The sequence below is a fragment of the Pelodiscus sinensis genome, chromosome 5, assembly GCF_049634645.1.
Source record: "Pelodiscus sinensis isolate JC-2024 chromosome 5, ASM4963464v1, whole genome shotgun sequence".
NCBI classification, from domain to species: Eukaryota; Metazoa; Chordata; order Testudines; family Trionychidae; genus Pelodiscus; species Pelodiscus sinensis.
The window spans coordinates 99,615,113-99,634,315 of record NC_134715.1 but is presented as its reverse complement, the minus strand read 5'-3'; the positions used below and the strand labels follow the sequence as shown (position 1 = coordinate 99,634,315).

The following is a 19,203-nucleotide window of genomic DNA, read 5'->3' as shown; positions in this document are numbered from 1 at the left end:
TGAACACTGCAGGCACTTTTGTGTTTTCTCTTCCTCTGGCCTACAATCTAATTGAATACTATATAAATTGATTATCTAACTTTCCAAAGCAATAAAATAGATCTGCGTATTATCCTGGATTTTGGATGCTATTCTATCACTTCTAGGGAAGACACTTCTTTATTATGGTTTTTACACAATTAGTGTGTGCATTATTTCTTATTTCTGGGTGTCAATGAGACAGCTGTGGACAATAATATATTAGTACACAAATACTACTATAAGCGTAGAGAAATTATGTTACAGAGCAAGACCAGTACAGTTGGCAAAAGTTAGCCAATTGTTAGCAGTCTCTGCTGAAAGACCAGATTAGGCTCAATGTGCGTAAAGGCACAAAACAGTGGAGAATATGTACTGGGAAGATTGTATGCACCTGATCTGTGTTGATGCCAAGCTGCTCCTGGTGAGGAATTAAGTAAAGGGGGCACTTTGTAGTGCTGAATGTGTCTGGGAACAGCTGGTCACAATTGCAGGTAGCAGGAAGCAGCAATTACAGGCTCATGCAAATACTATGTTGCTACTCTCCACAGATGGTGCTCCATTAGAAGTGTACTACAAAACCTCTTAAAGCGATTCCTTCATGTACATGACTTAGCAGCTGCATTTCATACTTTTACATGCCCTTTAGGACATTCAGTTCCATTCCAGTACATTACAACTGCACATCTTACCTCCTTCTTTCCTTTATCAACATCTAATCTTAATTCAAAATGCAGGACAATGTAGCACTTTAAAGACTAACAAGATGGTTTATTAGATGATGAGCTTTCGTGGGCCAGACCCACTTCCTCAGATCAAATAGTGGAAGAAAGTAGTCACAACCATATATACCAAAGGATACAATTTAAAAAAATGAACAAATATGAAAAGGACAAATCACATTGCAGAACAGGAGGGGGATGCGGGGGGGGGGGGGAGGAAGGAAGGTAAGTGTCTGTGAATTGATGATATTAGAGGTAGGGAGAGTGGGATGTTTGTGAGTTAATGGTATTAGAGGTGATAATTGGGGAAACTATCTTGGTAATGGGTGAGATAGTTCAAATGTTTGTTGAGTCCTTTTTGGAAAGTGTCGAATTTTAACATGAATGACAGTTCAGAGGATTCCCTTTCAAGTGCAGATGTAAAAGGTCTTTGTAGCAGAATGCAGGTGGTTAAGTCATTGAGAGAGTGTCCTTTCTGGTTAAAATGGCAAGAAACTGTTTTCTCTTTGTGATCTTGTCTGATATCTGTTTTGTGGGCATTAATCCTTTGGCGAAGTGTCTGAGATGTTTGTCCAATGTACATAGCAGACGGACACTTTCAGCACATGATAGCATAAATTATATTTCTGGATGAGCAGGAATATGTGTTCTTGATCTTATAACTCACTTGGTTAGGTCCAATAATGGTATCAGCTGAATGAATATGTGGACAAAGCTGGCAACGGGGTTTGTTGCAAGGGAAGGTACCAGGGTTGGTATTAGTGTGGTATGTCCTGTGGTGGTTGGTAAGAATCATCTTGAGGTTAGGTGGTTGTCTATAGGAGACTATGGGTCTGTCTCCCAGAGCCTCTTTGAGTATGGTATCCTGTTCAGATTCTTAGCCAGAAGTATTCTTCCCCTCATCCTCCACTTAGGCTGATACCCACAACTGTTTCCCTCACCAGGCATCAGTACTGACATTTTTGTGTCTCATCTTATTTCATCAGGCAGGTTTTGTATTTTACAGTGATGTTAATTGAAGGGTGAGTTTACACCTATCAGACACTACAGTATTTTGCTTATAAGGTACCTGCTTTATGAATAAAAAAGGGCTTCTGCAGATATTAAGGCCAAAAGAGACCATTCTGATTTAGACCAGAGATGGGAACTAAGCAGCCCATGGGCTGAATGTGGTACACCAGGGTTAGCCCTTAGCAGGCTGCCACCAATATATTTAACTGCACATCTACAGGTATGGCCCCTTGCCGCTCCCATTGGCCACAGATCGCTATTCCCAGCCAATCGACACTTTAGGAAGAGGTATCTTGGTCTGTGCAGCTTCCCACATCTTTCATTAGCCATGAACAATGATCTGCAGCCAATGGGAGCTGCAAGTGGCCATGTTTGTAGACACACAGGTAAATACAGCATCAGCAGCCTGTCAGAAGGTGATGAATCACCCTGATGAATCACCTCCAACTCCTGGCCCATCATTGATTTAGAATGACCTCCTGCATAACAGACGCTAACATGAATCCATTAATTCCTGAATTAAGCCATAAGTTTTGTGTGAGTTAGATCTTTTGAAGAAATGAATTCTGGTATTCACTTAAAAGCTGCATGTGATGGAGAATCCACCACATCTTCTCTAGGTTGTTCCAAAAGTTAGTTACCCTCACTGTTCAAGAACAGCCTCTACTTTTGAGGCCGAAGTGTCCAGTTTAAACTTCTAGACATTGGATCTTACTATGTTTTTACTAACTAGATTAAATAGCCTTCGACTAGCAGAAATGTTCTGCACAGTCATTTCTTACACACCATGCCCAAGTTATCCCTGAACCTTCCATGTAATAAGTAAAATAGATGGCGCTTCTTTAGTTTCTTATTGTAGGGAAGTTTTCCAAACCTCAGTTAATTCTCGTGGCTGTTTTCTGCATCCTTCCAAATTTACATAATAATTTTGAAGAGTTTTCTGTTACTTCAATGATGTCATAGAAGATGAGATCCATCGATTGATGGCTCAGTCCAAAAAGAAGAAGCCTTCCGTTATTCCATTAATGGTCTTATCAGTGCTTTATTCAATGGTAGTACTACCTCCCTACTCCTATATAAATAACTTATTTAACTTGTTATATCCCGTAGGGTTACCGTGACTTTAAGAGAATTAATGGAATCGCTACCATGTGGAAGCTGATAGTGGGAGGAGACAATTATTTTAGTTCAGACTGATGATGGACCTGAGATAAGATGCTCTGTATGTATGTTATGTATCTTAAAAGACTGTTAAGTTACAAGCAATGAATTATTAGTAAAACTGGAAGATTACTTGAATAGCAAACAACACATTGACAATGTCTTTTTCTCAGCTCCTGCTTTCCAGGATGCAGTCCCTATAGTGATTCAGAACTGTTTCAAACCTCCTCAACTTCCACGACAAGTTCAAGTCATGCTTTTTCAGCCTTGCTCTTGCTCCTGTAATAACACATCACAGTGCACATATAATCATTCAGTTATAGAAAAGTGGAAAATCCACAAAGATTCTTCATTTTCATGTATTCTGATAGCTGCCATTTAACCAGTTTTAACTGATTAAGTATATACTACATTGATTTAGTGTAGAAAAAACCCCTAAACATAATGTTGTGTAGTACAAAGTCAAATGCCTAACAAACATCCAGCTATAATGGCTTTTTTCTTCAACTGTGCAGGATTATATATCAACCTCATTCGATTTATCAACAGACTTTGTAACCTCATCAAAAATTATATGTTTATTTGACAGAGAGTATTTTGCATAAAACCATTTTGATTAACATTAATTATGCTGCCACCCATTAATTCTTCACTGATTGCATCTTTATGTACTTCCATAATTTTTCACAAGATTGATGTAAGGCTAAGTGAGCTATAGTTTAGGTCATCCTGTCCATCCATTTTATATATTAACTCAATGTTAGCTTTTTTGCTCTCCATACAAACTTCTACACTGTTCCAAGATGTTCTAAAAAATGAAAAATTAATGGTTAATCTTCGAAAAAGCATAAATTATCTCATTCTGATTATTTAAAAAAGTTTAGCGCTTTCCCTAAACACTTGTTGAATTAAAAAAATAATTTTAATTGTAATATAAATTAATCTAGTTTATTCTGAGAAAGACAGTAGAAATATTTATTGAACATTTCTGTATTTTCTTCATCTTTATTAATCTTTTTCCATCTCTGTCTAGTAACAGACTAGTATTGCTAGGATTATTTTCGTCCTTGATATATTTTAAATCATCCTTCTGTTTGTCCTTCTCACTACTAACCATAGATCTGTCACTGATACATTTGGTTTCCTTATCAGTCACCTGAATTTCATAATTTGACGAATCAATTTTTATTGTTAATTGACACCTTACTACATTCTAGGTGCTTACAGAGTGATTGTTTCATTATTTGTGCTATTCTGTTCTTGGGTATCAACACTAAACTGAGTGAGCTATAACTCCCTGGATTGTCTCCATTATCCTTTTTATAGGTAGGTACCATATTTGCCCTTTTTCTAGTCCTCTGGAAAATATGTGGTCCCTAGACTATTGATGAGACTCTAGATCTCTGTTTGTTCAATGCACAGGAAATAATACAGAAGCCTTTTTATAACAAAAGTACAAGAAAAGAGCAGTCTGAATTATCTTAATGTGTATTTTTAAAGTGTTCAGAACAATGGAACCTTGGCCCTAATAGGGGTCTTTGGGTGCTATCATAATATCTATGATAACTAGATAACTAGTAAACAATACCGCTAATAAGACCATGTACTAGAAAGTAGAGACAGAAATATATATTAGCACGTCTAGTCCATAAGACTTTCTCTACGGCATATTTTATTAGTGCTGTATGTATTCCATAATTAATATTGTGCAATTACAGTGATTGTAAATTACATCTTTACAATTTGCTGTCTGTGAAGTCCCTATACTTCTCAGAATAACATCTGAAACTTCTCTGAAGATACAAAATAATGAAGCATTAAAAAAATAAAGAAAAAGGAATCAAATATGCTCTTTAATTTCTTTGTGTCAGAAACTATCCAGAGACCAATTATGACTGAAGATAACAATTACTTCACCCACTCTTGGTGAATGGTCTAAGTATATTGTGGATAACATTTGTGTCAGGGATGAACGTGACTTTCTGAGATTAAAGGGATCTCAAATTCTGGTAGAAAAGTGAGCATTGACCAAGTTTCTCAGTTAATAATGAGCCTGGTCCAAAGCCTACTAAAATACACAGCTCACATTGGTTTCAATGGCCTTAGGAGTAAGTCCAAATGTGGGTGATATTCTGTAGTCCTTACTCAGACTTTGAAATATTGCTCAAAAGACATTTAACTAGAGAGAAATAATAACAAGAAATTCTTCAGTTTGATAAGAATATTACAGAGATGAAAGAAAAATTATACATATTTAATTTTGTGTGCTATTTAAAAAATCTGTTGTCTAAAATAGACAAAACACATAATGGACTTCCATTAGTTGCTTGGCAACATTGTTTTTGATGTTCTTCTTTTGAATTTCATATTGATTAATTAATTTGAAAACAAATTCTTCAAGGACCCTTTCAAGCCTCCATGCAAATGATTTAATTTGAAAATACATAGTTCATTTCATTGGAGATTTGGCCATAACTGTTGTCAAATAAGACTAAAAGATATTTAAGTTGCACATCATTATTTATTCTCTGATCCTCCAAACACTTCAGCATATGAGCAACTTCATTCCTGTTAGCATCAGGACCTGAAAGTTTATAAGAATGGGCCCTTAAGTAAACCTCAGAACTAATAGTTCATTATATGGTCTTAATTCCAGACCCTAGCACTTGGTGTTGCTGCCACAAACACCAACAAAATTGACATCCTACTTGAAAGCCTCAAAAGAGACCAAGGATATTGCAGACATGGAGACTGAACCTCTATCAGTCTTAATGGAATTGCAGGCCACATTCCCAGGAAGTGTTAGAAATCTTACTTGGCCCATGCTGTATCTGTTTTATATTGTTTCTGGTTTTACTATTTCCTCATTAATGTGACTAATGATTTTTATAATTATTTTTAAATCAAAACTCCCCATTACATCATTTTTAAATCACTCTGATAAAGCGTACCTACTAAGATGCTATAGAATTTTGTTCCTGCAGGGTAGCATGGTATAAAAATGTTTCTAATAATGGAGTCCAAGGTCAATAACATTTCCTGGTCCTAAAGTTGTTAACTAGAGATGATGTGTGTGAAAAACAATTACACATTACAGAGATTAATGGGAAATACTTACATTAGTGGAGAATTAGAAAGAAAATTTATACTGCTCTCAAAAGAGGTAAATTATAAAATATATACTGAGGTAAATAATATTGTTGCTTTAGTAACTCTGAACATTAATATACTTTATATTAGCTAAGTATGCAATGATCTCACTTAGTCATCTGCAGTTGATATCACATGTTAGGGCAATTTTTCATCAATAAGAATAATTAGCTCAATTAAAATTCAAGGGAACTATAATGTATTTCCAGCAATATGCTTTAGAATGATTATCTACTACAAAATGTATTACTCTGAATGGTTGCCAGGTAAGAAAAACAATAGAGTAGCTAAAATTCATGCATCATATGTCATTAAGGCACTGTGGATATATCCGAAAAACATACAGAATTAGAGGAGTTTAAATATTAGAGCGGACATTGTGATCCATACTTTATTTTATATAGCCAGAAGGGAATTCAAAACAGTTCCAATCATGTTATATGAAAATGTTAATATTAAAAAAGATTTACCATGAGTATTTTACTCCTATCCCTCCATGATTGTATGTGTAATTCTTCAGGGATATCCATATAAAAGAAAATTATTGATGTGGGAACTTGGGATTAGTAACCAAAGTTACTCATAATGTTGTATAGTAGAAATCATTCTGTAATCAGCCTTATCAGAAGCTACAATCCTGCTCCCATCAAAGTCAATGGCATGAGATTGGGCAAATATTTGTGAATATAAACATATATTATGAAAGATTTTCAAAAACAACTTAAATTATTTATTTGAATGATCACTGGAGCCAACAACATAAGCTACCAAATCAGAGGATCACTCAACTGCACATCCAGTAATTTGATCTATGCCATCAAGTGCCAGCAATGCCCCACTACTATATATATTGGACAAACTGGACAGTCCCCACGGGAAAGAATCAATGGACACAAATCAGATATACATAAAGGGAACATACAGAAACCTGTTGGAGAACACTTAAATCTACCTAATCACTCTTTCAAAGATCTCCAGATGTCTGTCTTGTCACAAACCAGTTCTACAAGCCAAATGCACAAAGAGGTGTTGGAATTCATCCATACGAAAGCTCATTTAAAAGATGGCATTCAAATATTTAGTTTAATATCCAAAATGGGAAATGGAAATTATACCAAAGTATATTTTCTACATTTTTTTAGATTGACTAAGCAGATATAACTTTCTTTACTTGTTCAATGTGGTGAAACCCAGCCTAAAAGACATTACAGCTCTCTCTTCCAACATCCTTTTAACATAGCAATGAATTCAATTGTATGGAACTAGGAAGAGTTTATGACAACTGCATCACTTATAATAGAATCAATGGAGTTTTGGTTAGGACATATTTTTTTTCTAATAGCTGATTCTCTGTAATGATTTTTAGTGATGCTCCAAATATTAGAAATCCATCAATTGGGACCATAGCCCCTCTATCTTTGCCAGCACAAAGGGCACATCTACACTATGTGGAAGATTGATGCTGCTGCGGTCGATCTTCAGGGTTTGATTTAGTGGGTATAGTATAGACCCACTAGATTGAACTCAAAGGGTGCCCCCATAGGCACTGGTACTCTTGCTCCTCATGTTTGCTCTCATCAGCTTGCCACTGTGTGGCTGGCATGGAAATGCAATGTAATATACGTTGTGTATCTCACTTCAAATTTCTGAAGTAGTATGGACCAGGTCAAAGAGACTAGAATCCACAGGATTACTGTCCAGTGAATGTGGAAGAGGAAGGCTTCTGTACCATTGTTCTTTTCTTCCCCTCAAATGTCCCATTGTAGGTATTCTAGTGTATTTGGGCTATTCAGCACAAAAGGACATGGTCTCACCTTGCAACCTGCAGAGCCATCAATGTGTTTTCTTCTTTTACAACAGCAAATATTAAGTCTAAAGGGGACCTATAACAAAAAGAACCCTACTGTAGCTTCATGTTTGTGTTACATGGATGCACAAAAAGCAAAAGTTTGTGAAAGTGAGATCCTTCCTGGATCTGTCCCTTCTGCACTGTTCTGGACAGCCGAGGAATTCTTCGGTATGAAGGAGTCTGCAGCTAGTGTAGCGGCTAAATCTGGGAACTCAGGAATAGTAATGAAAGTTATGCATAATGTTGCATAGTAGGAATCATTTTATAGTCAGCCTTATCAGCAGTAGCACATTGCTTGCACTTGAGCCAGGCAAGCAACACCCGTTTTTACAGATCTCAGGAGAAAGTCATTTACTGTTATTTTAAAGAGTCTCCACTATCATTTCTTATATTATCATAGCAAGTTGACAACAATTATTCTACTGCTGAGCTGGCAGAGTGCAGGGGATGGAAGATGGCATGCCTGGACTGTTCTGCGTTCCAGTGAAATGCAGTCAGTATGAGAGACTCTGTGGGGCTGCAACAAACCAGCTTCCGGATGTCTTGGGGAGTGAAGATGGCATAAAGTTTTGAGTAAGTGACAAAAAGGGGCTCTTACCAGCCAAGGCTCTGGCCTTCTTTCTTGGATTTCTGTTTTCAGTGCTGGCAGTATTTGATTGTATCAGCATGTACAGGGCCAACCTAGAGATGGAAGTTAATAATAAAATTAGAAATTGATACTTGTTCCTGTGAAATCAGCTTTGAGGAAGCTACATTTTCCTGTGGAAAACTGTTACTTTTTTTTTGATCAGCTCTACTTAACCAAACCCCTCTACTCCCAAATCACACCCAGAATGCATGCATGTAGCATTGAATAGTAGCCCTGGTATTGTGCTTTATAAACATGAACTACTTGTTTCAAACCACTGTCGGTCCACATGCAATAGGAGTGATCACTTTTCTGACTTCTATCACTAACAGATATTTTCTTTTAGTTCAAATGCTGAGAAACCCATCTTTTTGCAACAGAAGGCATTGTGAGTTATTATGGTGAGCAGCGAATTAAGAACCACCAAGTCCGAAATTGGCATGAGTAAATGTCAGTAGTAAAGAATTCATCTGGCTATTAGAGCCAGGGCACAAATGGAGAGATGGGAAGATGGCAGCTTAACAAAACCAGTGGTGACAGCAGAAGGTGGATACCTGGAAGGGTACTCACACAAAATGTGCTCAGTTGTAGTGCATCTGAAAACTGGTCTGGAATTATAAATTGTCCCTTTAATTTGTAAGGAATTTCCTGACCCTGCTTGCATGCTAGATGGTTCAATAGGAAAGTATTTGTGTTTGAAAGAGCCAGCCTATAATAAAGTGAGCCTCTCTGGCTTAGGGAGCAGCTTTCTTCCTTGCTCTCTGTTTATGGATCTTGTGTTTTAATATTTTCAATTTTAAGGAATTAAGTAATGTTACGCTGCAACCTCTCTAAATGAGCATTTGATGTTTTTACCTCTGATGTTATGCCATAAATATGAGTGGCTATGTCTTTAGAAAGGGTGCAGCATATACTCAGTGCTTCCCTATATCACAATCGTCTTATACTTTGCCACTGCACGGATGTTTCAGTGCTTTGACCATGCCATTACTCATTCTCCCCTCCCCCCCCACACATCCATATACACATCCATTACAGCCGTTCCCTGACTTACGACCACCTCGACTTATGAACATCCGCACTAACGACCAACCTCACAGCAGCATGTCTACAGTCAGGTAGCGTGTTTATGTTTCATTCCCTCACAGTGTTTTCAGTGTTTGCTTGTGGCCATCATGTCAAGTAAAAGAACAAGAACTAGTGATAAGGGGGGTGATAAGGGTGGTAAGAAAAGAGAGAAAAACTATTGATTTGGAACAGAAAATAGTGATAGTGAGACAATACGGAGCGGGTCAAATAGTGTCCTTCATGTCGCGTAAGTTAGGGCTATTGAAATATACTATCAGCACCATTAAAAAGGATAGTGATCTCATCCATGAAACAATGAAAGGGTCTGCTCCTATGAAATCAAAAATTCTAAGAAAGCAAAGAGCAGGTCCCATCCTGGAAATGGAAAAACTTTTTGGGTATGTCTACACTACAGTGCTATTTTGAATTAACTTAATTCAAAATAATTAATTTGAATTAAGCTAATTCGAAATAACACATTATACACAAAAACTATTTTGAAATAGCATTTTGCTATTTTGAAATAGCACGTCTACTCTGAGTGGAACCTGAACCGAAGTTAAGGCTGGCCGGAAGCAGTGCGGGCAGGGCATTAGGTTAGGACTTAGTATGTGGAGCTGCTGCCTGAGGCTAACTGAGCTCCGTGCTTAAAGAGACCCTGCTCCCAACCCGGACAGACAGTTCTCAGGGTTCCACGAGGAGTAACGGTAGTTCGAATTAGAGATCCTAATTCAAATTACCTACTTCGTGCCGCGTGTAGTCGCGGGCATGGAGTTCGTACTAAGGGGGATTTAAAAATGGCGGCGCCCGGGAACATGCAAATGAAGCCTGAGATATTTAAATCCCGGGCTTCATTTGCAACCCCGGTTGCCCTCATTTGCCTACCTAGCTCGAACTAATGAGCTAGTGTAGACATACCCTAAATGACTTACATTCCGACATGTTTCTGCCTCCCAACACCACATCTATTCTCCAACCCATGGACCAGAGGGCCATAGCTGCCTTCAAAGCATATTATCTTCGCAACACATTTGCAAAGGCAGTAGCTGCTACAGAATGTAAAACGGAAAAACATTACGTGAATTTTGGAAGGACTACAACATTCTGCATTGCATAAGGAACATTGCTGCAGGGTGGGAAGAAGTCACTCCACAATGTTTGAATGGCATATGGAAGAAAATCCTAAAAAGATTTGTGAACTGTTTCAAAGGCTTTGAAAAAGAAAAGGCACTGGAAGACATTTCTAATAACATTGTACAGCGGGTGAAAGAAGTGGATCTGGAAATGGATAATGAAGACATACACCAACTGGTTGAGGATGTTGGGGAGGAGCTGAGCAATGAAGATTTAATGCAGCTCGAGGCGGAGAGGGTAGCAGAGGAAGAGAGGCAAACAGCCCAAGAAGAAGAAGCCCCCAAAACCTTTGTGATGAAAGAAATGGCTGCAGCTTTCAGTAAAATAAATGAAGGAATGCAAATGTTTGAAAAAATGGACCCTAATGTTGCGAGATTCTCAAAGGTGGATCGTTTAATTCAGGATGCCCTGGCTTGCTATAAGGAAATTTATAACGAGAAGAAAAAAGAAATTGTCCAGTCTAAAATGGATATTTTTTTAAAGAAAGCCTCCCAGCAGTGCTACCTCCCATACTGAACCAATGCCTTCTACAAGCAACGGAACTGCTGAAATAGAAGATGAATCTGCTGCTGATGTTGTTACTGTAGTTTTTTACTCCTCCGATTCCTCATCCAATTAATTCAATTCACATTACTGTATTTAAATTACTGCATTGTGTTTTGTATTTCATGTTCATGTTTGTAAAATAAAGTTTGCTGTTGCTGCAGTAGTGTTGTTTTTTTCCATGTGTTTCTATTTTTCGTTGTTGATTGCTGTGTTGTTGGTGCTTGGTTCCGTTTCGAGTGCTTTGTATGGGGTATTTCCGACTTACGAACAAATTGAGTTATGACCCGCTATTCAGAACCTAACCTGTTCATAAGTTGGGGAATGGCTGTATTAGCCACTAAGCACTGGTGCCAATGTTAGCAAAGTGCATCTTCTTACCATTACACCCATAATTAAGCCTCCATCAAGTCTAATGGACAGTCTCAAATACTTCTTTGGAACAGGCCAGACATCTGCAAGTTATATCTCGTGGAATATTTTTATTTTGTGCCAGATTCTAATATTGTTCCTCATAGTAGTTCTATTGACAAATTAGCACTAGTTTGCATATGTAAGAGAATTTTATTTATTAGATACAGGTTATAATTCCCTTAACCAGGACACCCTGCTCCAGTAACATCCATGTTCTGCCATGGCCCACAGATGTTCCTTGGATCACAGAGCCCAGGAAGAAGCAGGTATGGTGGCGGGGCAGGAGCGCATCAGCCAGACGCCCAGAGATTGTGGAGGGGAGGGGAGGATGGTTGGCATGATGGGGAGGTCTGGCCCCAGTAGAGCTCCCTGGCCCCAGCAGCCAAGGAACTCTAGCCTGCGAGGGAGGTCCAACCTCAGTAGCAGCCACAGAGCTCTGGCCATGTCCTCAGCTGAAGAGCTCCAGCTGGCTTCCAGTTCCAACAGCCGGGGAACTCCAGCCCACACCCCAGCCCCACCCCCAGAGGCAGCCAGGGAACTCTGGCCCAGGCTGCAGAGCTCAAGCCCCATCCCTCTACCCTGGAAGCAGATGTCTGGCCCCAGATGTGGAACAAGGCAGCTGCAGATCTCTATGCTAGCTGTGCAGCTCTGGCCATTGCACTCTGGCACCGGCAGCAGTGGGGCTGGGAACAGTCCCATGGGGCTGAGGCACCAGTGGCAGCCGGCAGCAGCCCTAGCCCAATGGCAGCATGGCCAGGAGGGAGGAACATTCCCTGATCCAGCAAAACCCTTCATTTAGGACCAGTCAGGTCCCGTGAGTGCCATACCAGCGAGGTGAAACCTGTATTAGATTCACATCTTCTGCAACTTTATTCCATGTGATGTCAATATGGAGGGAAAATATTAAAATTCATAGGGGATTATTCAGTTAATCTTTGAATAAATTATGTTCAATTCCGTTTCCATAAATCAGAATGCATTATTTATTTTACATGTGTTTGTCAAATTTTACAATGAATAATTTATTCTTTTCATAGTATTTGACCTATTTAGCATTTCATTAAATGTAAATCAATATGTACATAGTGAGAGATAAACCTGGAGTAACACATATTTCCTGCTTATGGACTATGTCATATGTGTGGGTTTTTAAAAAATGATGTCTTTATTTAGGTAGTTTTAGCAGCTTTGCCAATCCTATCCATACAAATACAAGAAACAATGCATTAATCCTTGGAAGAATGAACTTTTGTTGGGTGAAATATTACACAATAATATCATGAGAGGTCTGTGTTTAACAGGTTGTTACCATGTTACAGAGTGAATGTCTTTGCACTATCCATGACACTCTTCCTAGCAATTTTATTCTGTTATTAGACATGTTTAATATAGCAGTCAGTCTATCAAATGTTAATTTTAAAATGATGGACATGTGTGCTTTTTCATGATTTTGTCACATTTGATGATGAAAGCCATAGCAATGATACATATATTAATGCTTGATAATATCTAGTGTGGAAAACCAATTATATGAATTATCAGAAAATTTGGTTAAAAAAAGCAAATACTTGGTTTTGGAATAATGTCCCTTGGGAGCCTTGTATTCCTTCCAAATTACTCCTGACCTCTTCATTTTATCCCCATTTTCTCTCTCACCTAATTTACCTCAACAAGTTCTGTCCTCTCAATATCCTTTGTTCCTTCTCAAATAGTATCCACCCACCCACATATTCCACACACATCTTGTTGTCTGTGTTGCTTCCTTTACATTCCTTAACCAATTGTCACTGCCCCCTGTTCATCTGTCCTTCCTAGGATCTCCTGGCATTACCACTGCTATCCCAGGACCTCATTATCCCTTCAGCAGAATGCTTGTCATTCCTTGTCTCTATCACTGTCCACACCTAGGCTGTATCTAGATTGCATCCCTCTGTTGACAGAAGGATGCAAATCAAGCACGTCAAAATTGCAAATATCCCATGCCTCATTAGCATAAACATGGACGCCACTTTTTTTTTTTAAAAAAAAATGAGGTTTACAGAATCTGTCAAAAAAGGCTTTATTTTTGACAGATCCACGTGTAGACTGCCATTTTTTTCGAAAAAACTCAGTTTCGAAAAAAGGCAGCGGTCATGTTTATGCTAATGAGGTGCGGAATATTTTAAACCCGGCTTCATTAGCAATTTCAACATGTCTAATCTACATCTCTCTGTCAACAGAGAGGTGTAGTCTAGTCACACCCCTACAGTATCCATTTAGTCCTAAAATCTCTTCCCATGTCACCTTTTTCCTGCTCCCCCATAGTCTATGTTCTGTTCCTCAACCTTCAGGGTCACTATTACTGTTCCTTACTCCCCAGCATGTCAGTTTTCTTTCTTTGCAATGTCATTGTGTCCTCACGAAAGTCACTTTTCCATCCTCCTCTCCCCAGGCTGGCTGTTCCTATACTCCTTTTCATTGATTCCTTTCCTCAACACCTGCTAGAATCTCTATTCCTGTCCCCTACTCTGCAGAGTCACTGTCCATGTCCTAGCTTCCCAGCATTTCAGTTCTCCCTCCCCGTGTTTGTGTTTTCCCTAGAGTCACTGTACATGTGTCCCAGTTCCTAGATTTCTGGACACTATATAACCAACAGCACCCTCCCTGTTCTCTCTTTGCCTGTCTCACTTTTTAAGTCCTCCATTTTCAAGTTTCTGTGACATATTACCAAAGTGACTTTGTGTCTCACTTCTCTCTGTGGGCACTCTTCCTCCTGCCCTCAACCCTTCAAAGTCTCTCAAAATTTGTAGGGAATAGGTATTTCCATTTCCCTTTGTAATTGCACTTGTGCTAGTGGCCTATGTTTTCTCGCTGTTCTTTTTATCCTTGATCCTACACAGGAATCAAAGAGCCTGCACTACAAATCAATATTTTCCCCAATTCACCACTCAGCCACCCACTCCTATTTGTGTTTTCAACTTGCACATACTTAGCACTTAGTTCTTTTTGTGCTGCTGGTACATCAGGCAGCCCAATTCTTTCACTGATAAAACAAAGATAAGGAAAGGTACCAAACCACACGTTAAGGAACTGGGGCTACGTCTAAACTGCACATCGAAATTACTACTTAAGCAAGGTTTTAAATATCCCATGCCTCATTAACATAAACATGGCCGCCACTTTTTTCAAAACAGAGTTTTTTCAGAAAAAATAAAGCCTTTTTTGACAGATCCTTTTTTGGTGAAAAAGGCTTTGTTTTATACAGATCCATGTCTAGACTGCCATTTTTCCCCAAAAAAACCCTCCATTTAAAAAAAAAAAGTGGCAGCCATGTTTAAGCGAATGAGGTGTAGGATATTTAAATCCCTGCTTCACTAGCAATTTCTATGTGCCTAATCTACATCTCTCTGTCAACAGAGAGGTGTAGTCTAGACACACCCTAGGACACATTGCCAGGTTTGACTTCAATGATGTGTAAAAAGTTTTTAAATTTGTATAACAATGCTATATAGATCACTAGTACATAAGTTTGAGAGTGCATATTGTGTGTAAGATAAATTTAACAATACTGCACAATCCAGCCTCCTGGAAACTGTTGTTGTATCGAACTTTTCTGTATATACTATATTATTATTATTATTTACTTTTAGCAATAAACCTAATCGATTTTGGTTATTTTGTCTCTTGAATATACTTCATACTGAGCCACAGTATGGCCATACAATTGACCAGACAGTAGATGTATACAATTGCATTCTGTTGTTGATAACAACAGAAAGATAATAGCTTCATACTGGCAGATAGATAGATAGATAGATAGATAGATAGATAGATAGATAGATAGATAGATAGATAGATAGATAGATAGATAGATAGATAGATAGATAGATAGATCACTGAATTACAATCTGAACACCAGGTCTGAAACATGGTTGGATGTAAAAATTGAGCTACAAACTATATGAGGGCTGTCCTAGGGCAGCCATGAAATCCAAGTCTGTCCTCCAGAAGCATTATCACCTGTGTGGATATTGAAGTAACTAAGAATAACTAGCACATTGCCACCTCAGTGCTCTGTAGAAAAGAGCCTGGTGAGCCCTGTGAGGATTACAGTAGTGCAGTGGGATGATACACCATCATTCCAGTCTAAGGACTCTCATACAAGATAGTCATATTCAGTTAGATATCTGTTGGAGGCAGGGGATATCTTCCATCATATTAATGTTCTGCCCATTGCCATTTTTATGAAATTGTATATTTTTCTTCAAAGCACCACTGGAATAAATTACACTTTTTTCTGACAAAAGCAAGTGACATATCTTACTGTCTAATTGCTATCCCACTATGTGACATTTGTTATTTGATAATGAGTCATTACAAAATAGATTTTGCACATTCTAGTCTTCTCCTGAACAGTCTTTAATTTTGGAGGTTGAAAGTGTAACTTGATTTTTTAAACAAAGGCAATTGTTTTGTCTCCTTAGTACTAGTGCCAGCAACTTTCAGATTAAATATTAATTATTCATGGCATGATTAATTTTAATTAGGGCTTGTGTAGAATCCCATATGGTTTCAGACATCATCAGCTCACTAATGCAAACAGTTTGCAAGAGGATATTGGGAAGGTCTAGGAAGTTTGGCTGATGAAAATGATTGTGTTTAGTGCATTAGGCATGAGCCTGGGAGCTGGAATCTTCTGTACATTCAATTGATTTTTCCTGTGGTTTTAAGTAAGTAATTTAAGCTCACGATTTTACATCAAGAGTAGGAGATACAGCTGTTTCTACTGCATCAAGGTATTACCTAAGTGGGTCCCAAACCAAACTGTAGATCCCTCCTCTTTTTATCCAGGCTTGGGCTGCCATTATTATTAACAGCGACAAAGTTTTGAATGTACCTGGGAAGAAGTACCACAATTAGTGAGTGACTCTAGATAATTAGCATTTTAAGTACTGGTCTAAGAAGGTACTTCTCTAGGTTGTATAAAGCCATAACACTAACATATCATGCTTTCGACATATTTCTTATTTTCTACTGTCAGCCTTGCAAGGATACTTAGAACAAGTGAATATGATTATAGAATAACATAATCCAATTTAGTTTAAATTTGGCTTCAAATACATGCAGGCTGTGTCTATACTGGCATGAATTTCCGGAAATGCTTAAAACAGAATAGTTTTCGTTATAAGTATTTCCGGAAAAAGAGCGTCTACACCGGCAGGCTGCTTTTCCGGAAAAGCGTCCGTGGCCAATGTAGACGCGCTTTTCTGGAAAAGAGCCCCGATCGTCATTTCCGCAATCGGGGCTTTTTTCCGGAAAAGACTACTGGGCTGTTTACACTGGCCCTTTTCTGGAACAGTGTTCCGGAATAAGAACTTATGCCCGAGCGGGAGCAGAATAGTTTTTCCGGAATAGCGGCTGATTTTGTACAGTTCAACATCGTTGCTTTTCCGGAAATTCAAGGGCCAGTGTAGACAGCTTACAGCTTATTCCGGAAAAGCGGCTGATTTTCCAGAATAAGTGACCCAGTGTAGACACAGCTACACTGTGTAATAGTATATTGATATCATGTGCTTCACTGTTCAATGCATGTTAATATATATAGTGTGAATAATGCACCTTGATAATGTGATTATACACATACCACATAAGCAGCATATATTGGTCAGTCTGAGTATCTGTAATGGACCTAATATTACCTTCTTCAGTTTGGAATAGGACATTTTAATAGTTGGGAATCTCCAGAGGGCACTGAAGGGGAATATTACTCTATTATAGATATTGTTACAATCCTTTGATGTAATGACCTCTAAACCCCTTCTTCTCTAGCTTTTCTCTCACAGGTCACTGTTGTTTGCTGCAATTCATATTTAGGAATGACATCACATTCTTAAAGGAGCTTCAACTAATACAAAATCCAATAACCTAGACATTAACTAAAACAGATTGCAGGAGCATTTCACTTGATACAGAGTCAAGTTCAAAGATTGATTTTCAAGGACCACTGGATGTAGAGCATGGTGCTACCATAACTCTTCATGGCAGCTACACTCCATAGGGACAATGAAATCGCTGAAGTTCTATGAATGCACAAAACACAACTTCCACAAGAGAGGAACCTGGACTATGGACTCATTCGTACAAAAGATTATATTGACATCTAATGTCTCTGTCCTCAGAACCAAATGTCCTAACTCTTTGAACTAATATTCCCTAATAAAACACATACTTCACTCCATTCAAGCATTTTACTCCTACATGATACAGAAGAAGAGATTTTTAGATGCATAGCAGGCTGACAGATACTACAGTAAGGGCAGAACTTAGAAGATATATAGATATTATAAAGAGGTGCTGAGGAGCAAGCATATGGATAAGGAAGAATCAGCTTGTGACACATATTCTTATAATCAAAATTTTACCAGAAAAAAGTATGTATTTGAACAAGACAAATAAGAGTACAATACATTTTGTTTCAGGTTTGAAAAACATTTCTTGCATAGCTAGCCCTTATTTTTATTCTATTTTGTATCAGACAGTTCAAGAATTGATGTTGTCATCATGGGGATGCCAGAGGATGTAATCATCTTCCTCATTGTCTGTGAGGGAAGAAAAGGTCATGTTAACCTCATTGGTCAGTGTCTTCTATTTAATAAGATGAAAAGGAAGGAAAGCTAATTCACCATATTCACGTTAAGCGCTATCTGACTTGCATGCCTGAGATTTAGCATGATTTTTGGAAGAGTTCAATTTCTCTCCACTTCCCTGTTGCATTAATGAACACTCAGAACTCTCTGTCAGAAATTTTGCTAGCAGAAAGTATGATGAAAATAGGTGAAACTATATTACTGAGAAGTGAGTTGTGACACCTTTTTCTGTAAAAATGGCAAAAGAATTCATACTTACCATTTTTTGTTTTGGGTGAAACACCTTTCTGTCAGCTGGTGACCGGCATAGTGAGTGGTCTGTGAGCCCTAACACACCAGAGTCTTTGACTGCTAGGACAAAGTCCTTTCGCAGCAGGCAGCCAGGGAGGCTGACGGGTGCCCCAAAGAGTTTGCCCCGTGGTGGCGACACGACTCGACACTTAGCTCTTACTGCATTTACCCCTGACTGGCTATGATTCTTTTTAATTGTGTCTGGTTCTGTTACAGAAGCAGGAGGAGTCAGGTTAAAGCTTAAACAGTTACAGGTTTATTAGAGAAACTTATAATCATACGGTTACAATGGCTATTGCTCTACTTCTTAACTGCTAGCAAATACAGGTCTAAGTGGTTGCAAAGGAAAGAGGGAAAACAAAACACACCAAAATAATGGTACCAAAACGACAACTTAGCCTTATAGAGCTCTAATGCTATACGTGCACAATGACAAAAGAAAAGGACACATACAGGTACAACTTTTACCCCCTTCTGCGTCTCTTGATTCCAGCGTGTCAGGCCAGGATCGGTCACTCAATTCCTCGGAAAGACAAATATGAGGCTGGGCGTCCCCATGTGGACCTCAGAAGTCAATCACCTAGCCCG

At 38.5% G+C, this 19,203-nt stretch overlaps 1 long non-coding RNA gene across 1 annotated transcript; it reads right to left on the bottom strand.

The window, feature by feature from the left end:
- Positions 1–1,456: 1,456 nt before the first annotated feature.
- LOC142829472 (uncharacterized) lies at positions 1,457–18,647 on the bottom strand. Its single transcript, XR_012903893.1, has 4 exons — positions 18,584–18,647; positions 16,481–16,574; positions 8,510–8,592; positions 1,457–3,191 (listed from the first exon to the last, which is right to left on the bottom strand). It is a non-coding gene; the product is annotated as an uncharacterized LOC142829472 (long non-coding RNA).
- Between the last annotated feature and the right edge of the window lie 556 nt (positions 18,648–19,203).